Source organism: Trachymyrmex septentrionalis, unplaced genomic scaffold (assembly GCF_001594115.1).
Source record: "Trachymyrmex septentrionalis isolate Tsep2-gDNA-1 unplaced genomic scaffold, Tsep1.0 scaffold19, whole genome shotgun sequence".
In the NCBI taxonomy this organism is placed as follows: domain Eukaryota; kingdom Metazoa; phylum Arthropoda; class Insecta; order Hymenoptera; family Formicidae; genus Trachymyrmex; species Trachymyrmex septentrionalis.
Window position 1 is genome coordinate 5,584,145 of NW_017305071.1, and position 15,453 is coordinate 5,599,597.

A 15,453-nucleotide genomic window follows, 5' to 3' on the forward strand; every position below is an offset into this window, starting at 1 on the left:
AGAGAGAGAGAGAGAGAGAGAGAGAGAGAGAGAGAGAGACCTTCAAAATAATTACGAAGATCGGTCAAGATGGTTGCTAGAATGTCAAAACTTTTTGCAGCGTTGCTCATCATACTTGAGTTTCCCGCATAATTATTTTGATAATCTAACAAAATTATTTTCAGATTTATATGTAGCTTAAATACTTCAGAAGTTTGTTCTCGTAAAGTTTCATTTAAATTAACCGTACAGTTTACAAGAAATTTATATTTTTCAATGAAAACTTGAATATATGTCAAATGGACGATGCGTATACATCAAAGCATCTTACAACTTTTATTTTGTCATTTCGAAAATATTTAGCAACATATAATAATAATTATGTATAATGGCAGCAAGATATTCTTAATAATTTTATTCCATTATTTTAATTGTTTTACGTATTACGAATAAACTGTCTATTGACTAGGAAGTAGCCCGAGAACCTCCTTAATAAGATCGATGATTGCTTTCGTATATCGTTACTTATTTCTCTAAATAAGATTGATAACAAAAATTCACTATCAATGTAGACTATAATTGTAATCTGCAACGTGTTCTTCCCAATTATCTGCGATATATTTTTTTTTTGAAGTTTTTAATTATTATAATGCCTGAGGCGTGGTTCGTAGTAAACCGTACCGGAGATGAATCTCCTCCTTGATTTTACCACCGCCTTCCGAGTAGATATCATTAATCAGACTTTTGGCGCAAATTAGATTTTTAATATATTTTCTTTTAGATTTATATCTTCGTCAGATTATGATAATTTTCTCAATTTTAAATTCGGTAAACAATAATCGACTGCTTATAGGAATAATGTGAGTGAGCGAACGATCCATTCATTACTTTAACTCCGTTCCGGCTTATCGCACTCGGGATTACCACCCCTTCGCTTCTCTATCGTAGAAAATTACTCGCGCCCCAAAACAATCTCTAAACAATCCAAATTAATTCGAGCGGACGCGCACGATGATCGCGTTTTCTGCTCGCGGATAAATCGAGGAGTGTGAGGGGACTCGAAATACGGACTTGTAGCGAGTAGATACAAGTACGGGGACGTGAGAGGAGAAGGGTAGTTTCTAGGGGGTTACATTGTCTGGGGAAGGCGAACACTATTTGCCGGCAAAGTAGATTAGGTCGGTATTGATAGAGACGGAGCGGCGGAAAGAGAGAGGAAGTAATAGACCGATAAGGGTTGAAGGAAGTTGGACGGCGGAGACGAGGGAGGAAGAAGGAGGATGGATGAAGGTGGGCTCTCTGAGACGGCCAATATAGGATGGGATATAGCAATAGAGTTTCGCTTACGAGGTATAACCGCGTTAGACGGTGCCCTTTGTTGTATCAGTGCGCCGAGGCGCAATTGCCTTAAGTTCTGATCTCACGAGATGTCGGGTTGCTGGATGCTCGGTCCGGCAGGAGGACGAGTCGGCTGGTCTTTTCCCTTAAATTTTACGTACATCCGAGCAATATTGCACTATTACGGCGACATTCGTTCCGATTTAATTTCGGAGCCAATAGCTGCCAAGAGCCAACTTATAAATCACCATTTAGCATAATCATTTAATTCTTGATGTATGAAGGGTTATATAAATAAATAAATAAATAAGTTTTATATATGTATATATCTCACTTCTTATTTATTTTCTGCGTCATTTAGAATTTTATTAGCAAACGGCATATAACATATTATTTTTAATTACTTTGGATATTATATAAGTATATTTTTAAAGCACAAACAAAAGTATGTACAAAAATAAAAAGATAAACATTATTTATTATTGTACAAAATTATTAATATAAAAATAGATTAAAATTTTACTTAAAATCTTAAATGAGAAAAGATTGGTTCAAAATTGATCAAGGAATCACAATTGAGAAATGATGCGATTTAAAAAATTTTATTTGTTAAATAGTGAGAAACAGTTAATTTAATCTATTTTTATATTAATAATTTTTTAATAAATAGCAGAATAAAAATATTTTTAACAAATGTACAATAGAGAGAGAGAGAGAGCGAGAGAGAGAGAGAGAGAGAGAGAGAGAGAGAGAGAGATAAATTTGCGAAAAATGAACATTAAATATTTTAAAATTCCTTTAAAAACTTACTACTGTTATAGGTAGAAACATTATTTTCATTATGTATAAGTTTTCCACAAACTTTTCCCATTGTAGTGTCTTAAAACTCGAATTTCTGAAGATGCTTTATATATTATATAAATTAGTTTTGTTGTTAGATTTTATTCATCGATCGGTTATCCGAACTATAATTGTTCGCATTGTAACGTTTTCAAGAACTGAGAATCACAGTCTTAGAGACTGGAAGATTCTTTAAACGCACTTTCGAATACGCTCATTGAATCCAACTGAAGATCGTTGCGAGATCTTCGTCCGCAAATCGTTTTATAGCATGCGATGCCGCAACCTGCGCATATAAAGTAACTCGATCTTCCTCTTCGCAATTGCACGCATATATTCCCGATCGACCTTTCATACCTCACCCTCTCGCCGTTTTTTCTATTTTCCTTCTTTTTTTTATTTACATATTTTTTTCTTGTATCTTTATTTTCGCGAAATATACTCAGAACAGTACATGCCGTCACGTCTGGCGGGTTAATCAGAATTTTTACGGGCTCGCCCCGAAACTCGACGCAATCAACATTAAGCTTTACTGCCGGTTACTAATGCGCTGGTATCGCTATCCATCAGTACGTGGCCCATTTTATTATACAGCATCTGCTGTATCCGATTCAACCTGTGTTAAACCAACACGCATTCATCCTACAAACTCTTCCCTCGAGTTGATCGCTCGAGTTGATCGTTAATTAATGATACGTCTATAAAAATAACGTGATATTTTATATACTTTTCGCGAAATAATTACACTAGTTTACAAAGTTTTGTATAAGGTAATGTGAAGAGTGTTTTGTTAGGATAATTTTCGATGCTGAGCCCGAATCTGCCATCGAAATATTTCCATGATCAGGGGGCGTATTATGGAATTGTTCGGAATGGATTCCGATCGGAATCCACATCCGTTTTCCCTAGAAAACAGAATAGAAATTTAGGGGGTAATTGAACAATTCCGTTCGGAATCTCTGAATAATTTCGTAATATATGCCCAGGTACGGTTTATAAGATATATAAGAAATAAAGCATTTTTTCCAATAATGGAATTTTTATCAAAATAATGAAATTTTATCAAAATTAAAAAACAAATCAAAAGTGTCGACTGTTTAATTTTTTACATGACTGTCGATCGATTTCATGTATTAGAGTTCAGCATCCAAGGAACACACAAAAACAATAAAAAATCAAAATGACTTTAGTTTGATTCTTAATGTCAATAAATAGTCAAATTTATAATTAAAAATCATCATTTTCACTTTTATAACGTCAAAATAAAGTCATTTTGATTTTTTTTTATTTGTTGTGTTTCTTACAGTAATCGTAGCATATTTTGTCTCAATATTCTTGATAACATTTTTCAATCGTCGAATTCTAGTGAAAGTTTGCCTTATTGCTTGTCGTACGCAAATTACTTGAAAAAAAATGCTGTATCTTAAAAATTGACTTGAAATACTTTATCTACAAATGGCAAACTACAAGTATATCTTAAAAACTTGACCTGATAGAATTTTTCTAACAATAGATTCGAACTTAGCGATCTTAAATATAATATGTTTAAAAAAATTGTTTCCCTTCCTTGCGCTAATTAAAAATTATTCAAAATTTGTAAACCAGTATTACGAAACTAAATTATGATCACAACACTTACGTTATTAGATTTAAGCATATTATTCATTGAATGAAATTTTTTTAAAGAATTATGAATAATAATGCAAATTATAATTCTGTTTATTATCGCTTATTATTAGAGGTTACACGGTATTTAATCGACGATCATTGATCGCAAGTAACATTTTCTCGCAAATGTCAAACTGAAAGGACACGCTAGATTGAGACAAAACACAGTTATTTGACACCCGCTGACATTTATGGATTTTTATTAAAAAGATAACAATCTTGAACGAGAGATATTCTTAGGATTTTTGTAAAAAAAGAAGAGTCTATTATTACTATAATCTTTACGACAGGTTCAGCATATAAATGTGACCCTATTTCGGTGATTCAGATCTGATGCTTTATAATTCACGTATATCTTCCCGGTTTAGAAGAGTATAAATATGCCGGAATAAACTTCTTGATAATTTTATTCCCCCGCTCTTCTCACGTATAGGCATCTTCTCTTGTATAGACAACTTTAGCCCCTTGCACACTAATATTACATCCACTTTTTACACGGCTGCATGAAGTTACGCACTTTTTTCTCGAGAATTCAAGCAAAAGAAGCGGGGCGGTTGGTGGTGCGCGCCGCCGCCCTTCCGTCACGAAGGACTTCGCGGGGGGGGGGGGGGGGGGTAGGTAGTATAAGGGAGAGGGTGAGAGAAGCACGGCGTAGGAGCGTATAATACATAATGTTCTTGCCGCCCCTTAGAATGTACAAGGTTTCGGTTCGTACATCCATCTCCCGCGTCATAAGCACGCCGACTAAAACATCGTCGATTTTTCTTGCATAGGTGTTACGTGTTTTTGATAAATGGCTGCTCGCGCGATTCCCTCCCCCTGACTACCCCCCCCCTTTCTCACCACCATTCCGCCTCTTTCTCAGCCTTCTTTCCCTCGTTCCCGAAACGCACTAATATGCACATTCCGCGATCGCATCTGGAAGCCTGACACTCGCCACTTTAACAAGACGTGCTAGTTTCCTCCTTTCAATTCTTATATCCGTCCTTTTAAAACAGGAAGGCCCTTAGCATGAAGGAGGAAATAAATGGCACAGGTGTTTCGCATGAGATTCTTATCTATGGAATCAATTTTTCCTTAGCTAAACTTCTCAATTTTCGATATTACATGCCTGTACAACGGGGAGTCTGGAATAAAAATTTTGTCGAAGCCCGTATATGAAATTAATCGAAGTGAACGTGTCTTTGCCATCCATCTTTCGCGGAAAAATTATGGACGTTTTTGTGCTGGAGAAACTTTTTTCGAAAGAATTTCCCATTAAAATAAAACGTATAAAAAGGATACAGGATAGTTAGGATGCGTAGGAACGAGTAGAAATTCGTATAAATATACGAATGTAAACTTTTATTATGCTTTTTATATCCTTTTTATGACTGGAATGAAGGCTTGTGTGAACATTTATGCGATACACTTATCTTCAAGTTGGGGATGCCATATTGCAATTTGTCGCTTGATTAAAACTACCTTTTTTTATTGATAATCGATTCATACTAATATGCCTATCTTGTGCGTGGTACGGACGTTATCGATCATTCGCTTTACGACCAATAGGACTTGATGATCGCAGCAGGAGGCTAACCGGAGCGAGGATATCGGCAGGATGAGCAAATGACTGGCGCAGCACGCGATCTTCTATTACTTACCGCGTTAATTGATATTGATGTGACGTAGTCACCCTTTTGAGAAAACTGATCGATATTAATGTGACGCACCTTACGCTATTAATGAAGAAACGATGCTTTAATTAAAATGCGCTTTTTTATGTTCTTTTTATTAATCATCGTGTAGATCTTAATAACACACCTCTGATATCGTTGCTGTTAATCTTTCATTATTCGCGTGGGATGTCCAGGATACTCCGGACTTATAAATTCGTTTAAGGTGCATGAACGCTATTTATATACTTTATCACATATTTATATACATTATTTATACACATTATTAAATGGAAAGAACGATTTTGTTGAAGTCTTTAGAAATGTAGCTACATTAGGAAAAAAAGTAGAGGCATTTTTTTAAACAGCAATCAAATATTTCGTTTATATAACAAAAGATTTAGTTGCTTTTTGTAAAATAATTTCTTCTGCTTTGTAAATAAAATATTTATTTATACCAACTCTCTAAACAATTTAGTTCGTATAAAATTGTAATTTTGTTTGGTAATACATTTTAACCAAAAGTTTTTTTCGGTATATTTCAACTAAATTTTTTATAGCAAAGTTTTTATTCATAGAACAAAACATTTTTTCTATAATGTATTAATATTTTGTTGGACTATCAAAATAATTATGTAGGATGCTCAAACTGGTTGCTAGAATATAAAAATGTTTTGCTCATCAATTTTTTGCTTCAGTTTTCTACAAAGTTATTTTGATGATTCAACAAAATTTCAAATCTATACAGCTAAATACTTAAACAAAATCGTTCTTTCAGTGTGCATTTAGCACAAATAATTTCACACTTAAAAAATGTTTCATATTTATTTTATCTTTATCTAAAGAATATTATCAATCTTATTTAATTATAAATTATCAAAGAAATAAAAGAAAACAATGAAAATTAAAAATACACCCAGAGAAAGGTTTCTTCAATTCAAAGAAATGTTTCTTTGCTGTACGGTTAAAGAAGAAATTTCTTTGATTTGAACATCATTTTTTTATTTAAACATTATTTGATAAAAAATTTATTTCATTTAAAGAAATTATTCAAATTAAAGAAATAACGTTCAAATCAAAGAAATTTTTTCCTTAACGTATAGCAAAGAAACATTTCTTTGAATTGAAGAAACTTTTCTCTGGGTGTACCTATAACGTTAAGGTGTCAGAAATACCACGCGAGTAATTACGTTAAAAAAATACTACGCAAATAATAGTAATGTAAGGCTATAAAATATAGGGATGAACGATGTTAAAAAAAGAAAAAGAAATCAACGTTCAAATAATTATTCATAAAGAAAGATTGCGTGACATTGTCGTTCACAGAAAATTAACTCGGTTTGTACAATTGACGATTGTTCGATCGATTAAAACAACTTGTTCTATAAGGTTTTCTCATCGATTTTCAAGCAAATTTACAGCCAAGTTTATACGAAAGTGAAGGAAAAGAACGTGGAGTTCGACGAGCGATGAAGTGAAAGAGACTTATCAAGCGCATCGCCTTGTTTCTGGCAATTAGTCATGATCGACGTCACGCGCCGAGTGTTTCCAAAGTCCATCGCGACTAATTGCCGCGAAGGCGACAGCCACGAAGTAGCCATCGGAAATTTGTCAATTGCAGGTAACTTTGGCTCGTTCTGCGCACAGTTTCCTCGCAGATGTTCCTGATAGGCTAAAGTTACGGGCTACGCTTGCGGAGCGCCTTACTTCGACGGCCGTTCCCTTGTACACCAATTTCTTTATCCCCCTCATCTGCGCGTATACACACTTACACATACGTATACATCCGCCTTCTCGCCACCCCACCTTCTCCCAAGTCACCCTCGTTACTTTCTTTGTTTTCTTCCGCTGTCGAATGTCGCGATCGTAAAATCGATACCCGCGGCTGTACCTACGACTGAATCCAAGGGGAATTCGTGTACAGATTCGTGAAAATTCGAAAATTTCGATCTCTTATTTTCAGATATAAATAACTTAACTGGAGAAAAATGTACGTCAAAAGGTTTCTCAGGAAAAAGTAGACACTGTTCAACGGATATAATTATATTTGATTACGCTAAAAATTAAAAACCTGCTTTAACTCATAACTGGATACATGATGGATCTTGCGAACCGATATTCACAGTCGATTCTTATATTTAAGATCGTCTTAAATATAGTCTTAATAAGGTGTCATAAACCAATCGTAAACTCGAAATGGTCTTTAAAATAAGAACTAAATACTAGTTTTGATAATCCTAGGACATTTTCCTAATTTTTACATGGTATAATGATTTAGAATATTTTGTTTCACAATTTTATTTTTCACACAGTTTTTGTAAGTTAATTATCATATTATACGTTTATGCCAAGTTGAAGTATAATTTTGTTATGTAATTAAGAATTTTAAAACTTTTTTTTTATATAACAAAACTTTAATGGATTCCAAGGATCTGTATATTCCTTTAGCGTTACAAAAAATACGTGTTCTTGTTACGGACTAAAGATGTGTAGGTTCTCAAATATTTGTCTAATTACATTAATTATATTAATAACAGTTTGCAGAAATATGACCTTCATGTTAGCGGACTTAAAAAAATATAACTGCGAACTTGTTTCGGGAGAAAACACCAACTCATTAAGTGTATTGCTACAAGGGGAACTATTTCGAAGATGACGGGAACCATTAGTGAGTAACTAATTGAGGGGTTCCAAGGTAAAACCCAGTAAACTCGAGTAACAGACATTTATGCAAATGTCAGTTACCTGATTTTACGTCCGAACCCCTTAATTAAACACAGTTGTCAGGTGGACATTCCAAGAACTTAGAAGTCAGAATTAAAGAAAATCGCGCGTAAGCGTGTGCGGAACATTTATGGCGTTTTTAAATAGCCGAGTTGAAAGTTTCCGTAATGAACAGTAGCGTGATATAGCGTGTTATATTTATTTGTAGATAGACTGAACGTTTTACGTCGTTTATATAAAAAACAGAATAAAATAATAAAGAGAAAAACAAATAAACTTCAATGAAAGAAGAAAAAAAAAACAATCCTTTTGGCAACAAATTCGCTACGTAGGGAATTAAAATAAAATATTTTTTTATCGTAGGATGGATGGGAAATAATCATCTGTCGAATAACTCCTTTGCTTCTCGCCTTGCGTGCATACACAATTATCCTTTCAAAATTCGTAAAAGCGTTCTATTCTCGTACGCCTGTATTATATCCACCTGTCTCTTTCTTTCCCTGCCTCTCTCTCTCCCTCTCTCTATTCTCTCTCGTTTCCATTTTAAAATTGTTCATTTAAAAGCTTATCTATTCAAAGCCACGTGTAGCTGGACGCGGTCAAGCGTCGTTTCGTTATATTTTCTCAGGATACTCTCTCCGTCTCGCGATGCGTCGCGATGCGTCGCGTCACCAAACGCGTTGTCGACCGGATCTCTCGCGTCGGCCACGTGACGTGGCACGTATACGCGAGCGTCGGCAGGCGTCGAGACGCCGCCGGAAAAGGGGCGTCCGCGGCTTTATGTTCCCGTTGGGAATTCCGTTCTCATGCCTCACGGCGTTTCGTTTCACGTCGACGTCCCGACGCTGCACGTGAAACTACCGTACCGGTACACGCACACACACACACACACACACGCACACACGTACATACATATACACGCGTGGTATGTGCGCGCATGTTCAAAGCCGGTACTGTCAGGCCGGACACGAAACTTTGCCGGATCGCCTGCCGTGATCCGCGAGTCACGAGACGCGATACGCGTGTCAGGATCGCCTCCGCGAGACGATCGCGTGCGCAGATGTATTAGCAGATTGTTGTTGCAATTTAGCGTTATGTGATTAGCGTGGCGCACGGCGTGTGTGAGCACTTAGTAAATTGGCTCAAATCAAATAGTAACGATATTTCTAATTGGAGATGTATCTTAATTTTAAAATATTCGCAAGTATTTTTGCGCGTGCATAGTTTTTTTTTCATTTATCTGAATAGTCTAAGTTTAGCCCAATTTAGGTAATGCCTAAAGTAATTTGAATTCCAGGGCTTCTTATGTTCAGAACTCACATATGGAAATCTTCGTATTTTAAGGATATTAAATCTTATCGAATTTACATACGCTTGATATTTTCGTACACGCACATTGATATCACATTCGTATATCAAATCTGCGTCTACGTGTAATAATATTTTTATACTGAAAACATGTACGTATGTAATAATAGTAGATGATAACAGCTTTATTGAAGTATGGAGGAAAGAAAATACACAGATTAAAGCGTGTCCAGAAGGATTTATCCGGAAGAATAAAAGTACAATTTGTATGGTCAGATGGTCTCTCAAAAAGATGAGGCATCAGCACAACATTAATAAAATGTATTGTAGTTTGTATAATAATTTAATACATATGTATGAGAGACCATTGAAAATCTGACCATACAATAGATGTATGGAGAGCCGCGAGGGGATGGACGTAAAAATTATGCGCGCGCGCGCGCGATAAATTGAATAAATATATTTATAAAATAATTCGCACACACACACACACACACACACACACACACATAGAAACATTGGAATTTGACAATAGAGTGTATAAGAAGATAGAGAAAAAAGAAAGCGCTGCAAAATATATATCATACTTAGAGATGATGTATCGTACTTAGAAATAAGAAGCAACATAGAGAGACTGCGGATTCCAAAAGAAGAGAGAAATGAAGACGAGCGGATGTCACTTGGTAATAAGTTAAAATATTTAACTCCAGCATAGAAAATTTATACTTGGATGTGTGGTGGAGAAGACAAAGATAATGATGATTGAGAGCGAATGATCGATGTAGGAGTATATGAAGTTCATGATTATATTCGAAACAATCTCATACAAGGAGGACTTTCAGAACGCAAAACATTAAACATGAAACAGCGTACATGCAAGATGAATCGCTGCTAGATATTCAGCCTGAGATCTGAAACAGTGGGATTGGATGATCAAATTTTTTTAGCAGCATTTGACAAATAAAGGCACACGGAAAGAACGATTTTGATGAAGTATCTAAAAATTTAGCTAAGTATACAAATCTGCAAATAATTTTATCGGTGCATTAAAATAATTATGTAAAAAATTTGAGTGATGATAAAAAGTTTTGATATTTTAGTGACCAGCTTGAGCGTAATTATTTTGACAGACCAACGAAATTATATACGTTCGGATTTGTATCTAGGTAAATTTTATACTTCTGCAAAACTGTTCTTTCCGGGCACGAGTTTTCAATGCGATGAATCCGATTTCGCACTTGGCTATTCAGATTTGGTGTGTAAACGATGTCAGCGTAATCAAACAGCGAAAGGACGAGCATTTGGGAAACGAGGAGCTTTTGTGGAAGGAAGAGAATATAGTCGAGAGGTATAACGTACGGTATAACATACGCGAGACGTGTATAAGCAGCTTTACATTTGATGGTTACATGATGGTCGAGAGATCGTACGGAGTCGAAGTGTACACCGAATATCTTCAATTGGCGGGAATACAATAGGAATAGAATTTAAGGAAATTAAACGGTGAAGATGAGACGGCACGTATATCGATTACCACAATCATATGCTAAATCGAACATTTAACCAATGAGTTTATTGAAAACTATAATAACATTAATGTTTATTATGTCTTCTACAATATAGATCATTTACTTAATCTTTTTTATTTTCATCGTCTATGACTTTGAAGGTAAAGTTTCTATTTTGACGGAAAGAAATAAAAATATTTGCAATTTGCTACCTTAATTTTAAAGTCAATTTTTCTTCAACAAAACTATTGCAATTTATTGTTTTCAAGTTATAACTAATTAAAGAAGTATTTAAGCAACTGAAAACTCTCGAAAACGATAGATATATTTCAATATCTTTCAGAAAATATCGACTTCGAAGCACGTCAAAATTGAGATAGCAAATTGCAAATATTTTTATTTGCACCCTAAGTATTTAATAAATATTGTCAATTTCATTAAGCTCTTGATCCTTTCGAAGTCTACATGAAATCAAATCAAAAGGATTTTTTTTAAATTACAAGATATATAGGAGAAGTGATTTTGATCGTGTTACGCGCTTTATATAACTTTACGTTTTAGCGTCAGATATACTTTTTATGTGACAAGCATAAAAAAAGAATCCCGTAGTCTCTCGGCTGTGGTTCAAGCGGGTACGCCAGATGTAACGTGCGAGAGAATCGCTTGGGCGACGAGGAATTTAAAGTTTCTTCGTGAAATTCGAGCATCTTCGCGCCGGAGTATGCGTCAGATACGAGCACCCTCGAATTTAAGGATGCTCGAACAACTGTTGCGTGCATCCTTCGCAGCTTCTTCCGCGTCGTCTCGTCTTCCGCACGACTGCTCGCGCAGCATGCGCCGCGTCGCTCCGCTCCGCTCCGCTCTGCTCTGCTCCGGAATATGCGCGGCGGGCTCGCGCGTGCGAGAGGTCGCCGCGGGCGGACGGGACGGTCGACGTCGCGACGCACGGCGTCGCGGCAACGGGTGCCGAGCGCCGCGCCGTCAGTTTGCGTCTGCCTAGGGTCGCGACGTCCTCGCTTCCACGTAACACTGGAGATCGCGCCACTCCGTTTCGTGTACGCGATCGAAACACTGGACGGCCGACGACGACGTCCCGACGAGGGACGCCAACAATCATCGTAACGTTCTGATCGCGATCGATCGATAGATCAAACCCACGTGACTGATCGCCGCCAAATCTTCCTTTTCGCCTTTCCGTCTTTCCGCGACGATCGGTTGGTCCGAGAGAGGTTTGAGGGAATCCTCGGGTGTTCCGGGGTGATCTGAGAATTCTTAGAATTCTCCTAGGATCCTTGAGAGTCCTTGGAGAAGTTTGCGAGATAAGTCCGGACTTTGCTAACACTCCGAAAGCAACTCGAAGCGTCTGAGATATCTCGCGAAAGTTTAAGGAGACATAAGAAAGCTTGCAGATTTTTGGATAAGTTTACGAGATGGCGAATTAGTTTGTAAAAAGCTTGAAAGTCGCAAGTTTTTAAGGAAGTAGAGCTCGAAATTTTGAGACGTGTGGAGCAGTTAGAAAGTGTTCGAGATATTATCGAGAGCCACTGAAAACTCTGACAAGTTTGCAAGAATCTCCGGACATCTCCCACCAGAGGAACAGAAATTCTTTAGCGATCTACGAAAATTTTTAGAAAAGATCTAATACGATTTCAGTTTCAGCTTTTGAGACTCGTGTTCCAAGGTTACCGAATGACTTTTTCCGTCGCGTAGATTTTTGGTCACGTGGCCGCTGAGCTGCAAAACTTTCGAGGTTTTACCCTGAAAGTGTGCATCGCGTTTTATAATCAAGGAAGGACTTTCTTGATTCATCGCTATATTTTATAAGATTTCGAGGAAGACGGTTCAATCGAAGTAAAACTGATTAAAAATGAAATTAATAAAGAATTAATCCATCTGGCAAAGTCTCGTCACATTATACGATTTATCAATCTATCATCGAGGACTTTCTATGAGATCTTCATCGCAAATTCTTAGTTCACGAGTGTTTCTCTAGGACTCTAAATCTTTACCGGAGGATATTTTCACTCCGTGGTTCGAGGACCTTAAAGTGAAAAGGCTTGACGTTTAAAAGGCTTCCGGTTATATCCTGCCCCGTCATGATTTCGAAGAGTTCTGTTTGAACAGTCCTGAATACAGTAAGAACGACATAAGTGGAATTATCGAAGACCAATAAGGCCTTGAAGTTGATCGATCTGCGGCCGATATTTTTGAAGAATCGGTGAATTCAATTCAGCGACTCGTAGAGACAGAAGGTAGATGGATCTATTTTGATATCTGACAGAGCTGTTCTCTCCGCTACAGAAATTTCGGTGAGTAATGATAATCTTTAATTATATTTGCGTTTTGGACACATTGAACAATTTTGTCTAAATTTAACACACATTTCGTGTGTCCCAAATGATCCACTAAATTTTTTCTTTTGTTAATTTAACAACTTTTGTTAATTTAACAAAAGATGAATATGTAGAAAGTAATGTAAACGTAATGTGAAAAAAATCAACGTAAAAAATGTAACACTGATATAATTTGTAAGCAAACTGTAGAAACATATTTTTCAGCAAAATTAACATTTATGATATGTTAAATTATACATTTTATTCATTTATTTTATTGTTAGAATTTATTTTTTAAAGTACAATGTTATTTGTTAATTTATACATAAATTGTGTTACTTTGACAAAAATATGGAATACCAATTTAATACAGTATATGTTCAAATAATACAATATAATACATTATGTTAATTGAATACTCAGATATGTTAACAATTTCATACAAAATTTTAATAAGGCTTGAGTGGATTGTTTCTAATGTAAATATAAAATGTTTTTACTGTGTGAGAGCGTGTATATCTGAAGAAATAAAAATTTTTATATAATAATAAAAACATTATTATTAATGTATTGATACATTATAAATGTATAAATTATGCATTTTTAAGGGAAAAAGATTGTATCTAGAAAAAAACTAGAAGTTTAATTCACGTGCGAGTAAAAAATAATTATTTTGATTACACGATTCTTATATACGGATATGTATTACAACAAAAAATCTTAATAATCTTCTTCTATCTAACTCTTGTTCTAAAATTTAAGCACTCAAAGTATAAAAAAATGCCGAAAAATATTTTTGTTAATCCAGGAGCAATTTAAATTTAAACGCATAAAATCCAAACGCATTTACGGATTCATAGAATTTTTATCGTGTAATTTATTACACACCCCATACTGCAGGCTCGAATATATACCGCCTGGTATTGTCACTTGTTTCGAGCGACGTAGTTTTACATAGTAATAACATAAATATTCAAATATCCACAAATATAAATATTCCAAACACCGGACTAATAAAATAAATATTCGAGTGAAATGCAAAAAGAATCCTCAAAATGTTCGTAGATATTTAGTTATTCTGCTAAATTACGATTATATATGTAAAGCTATCCAAACGAGACATGGATATCAAAAGCGAAAGAGAAGTTAGACATTTCGCATTACCTGTATTCGTCTATTTACAAATTCTAAATGTTCAAAATTTGAACGCATTTACGGATTAGTGAGCTTTAATCGTGCCATTTATTACCACGTGCCACGTTATATCCTCGAACGTACACCCCGCCGTATTGTCGTTTGTTCCAAGCAACGAGTTAGATTACTGTTGGGTGAACTTCACAACTTAATTCTCTTTCGCGTCGCAGCAGCTGCGAATATCAGTCTGCGCGATTGCTCGCGAGCTTACGCGTCTCACTCGCAAAATCTCCGGCTCGGATGAGCTCCGGCGCGGTGCGACTCACAAAACTTGGCACTAAACTCCCGCATTACCCTTGTCGTTCGCTCTCGCAGACTGGATGACGGGCGGTACTCGCTTTACTAAAACTCGCTGCCGGAAAATTCGTTATCAATTTCTGCTTATCGGGACGTGCCGTCGCTACCTTGTATAAGGACTCGTTCATCCGCTCGGACGAATCCCCGAGAGCGTGCGCGGGGATTAACTTGAAATCAGCGCCGCGGCGTGTACTGATTAACAATCGTAATTAAATTCTTTCCACGCTAATGACTGCTGGCACTTGAGCTCCGTGCAAATGATATTTAAATTAGCACCGCGTCCTGTATACTAATCAAAACCGTACCTCTCCTCACGCCACGGATGTGCTCCCTTTCACCCGAATTATTAATTAATATCGCATTACGATCGCATCAACTTTCCGCGATTTATCTGGGAAAAATTGGATACTCGGGAAAATCATTTAAATAATAATCTCGACAACCTTGTTTTTCACAGAAAATTATTACTGTTACGTTCGTATAATAATTTCTTATCGATTCCGTCAATTTTATCAAAGGTACAAACACATTGTAATAAGGGATTGAAGAAATCTGAAATTAGAAATCAGTTTCACGTTTTCGTCAAAACGTAGAATGTTAATATAAAAT

General features: G+C 36.0%; 1 protein-coding gene across 1 annotated transcript in view; it reads left to right on the forward strand.

The window, feature by feature from the left end:
* Positions 1-11,976: 11,976 nt before the first annotated feature.
* LOC108746992 overlaps positions 11,977-15,453 on the forward strand; it is a 212,139-nt gene continuing 208,662 nt past the window's right edge. Inside the window, exon 1 of the mRNA XM_018484182.1 lies at positions 11,977-13,329. The gene's annotated coding sequence lies outside the window, so the exon portion shown is untranslated. The remainder of the gene's footprint in view (positions 13,330-15,453) is intronic.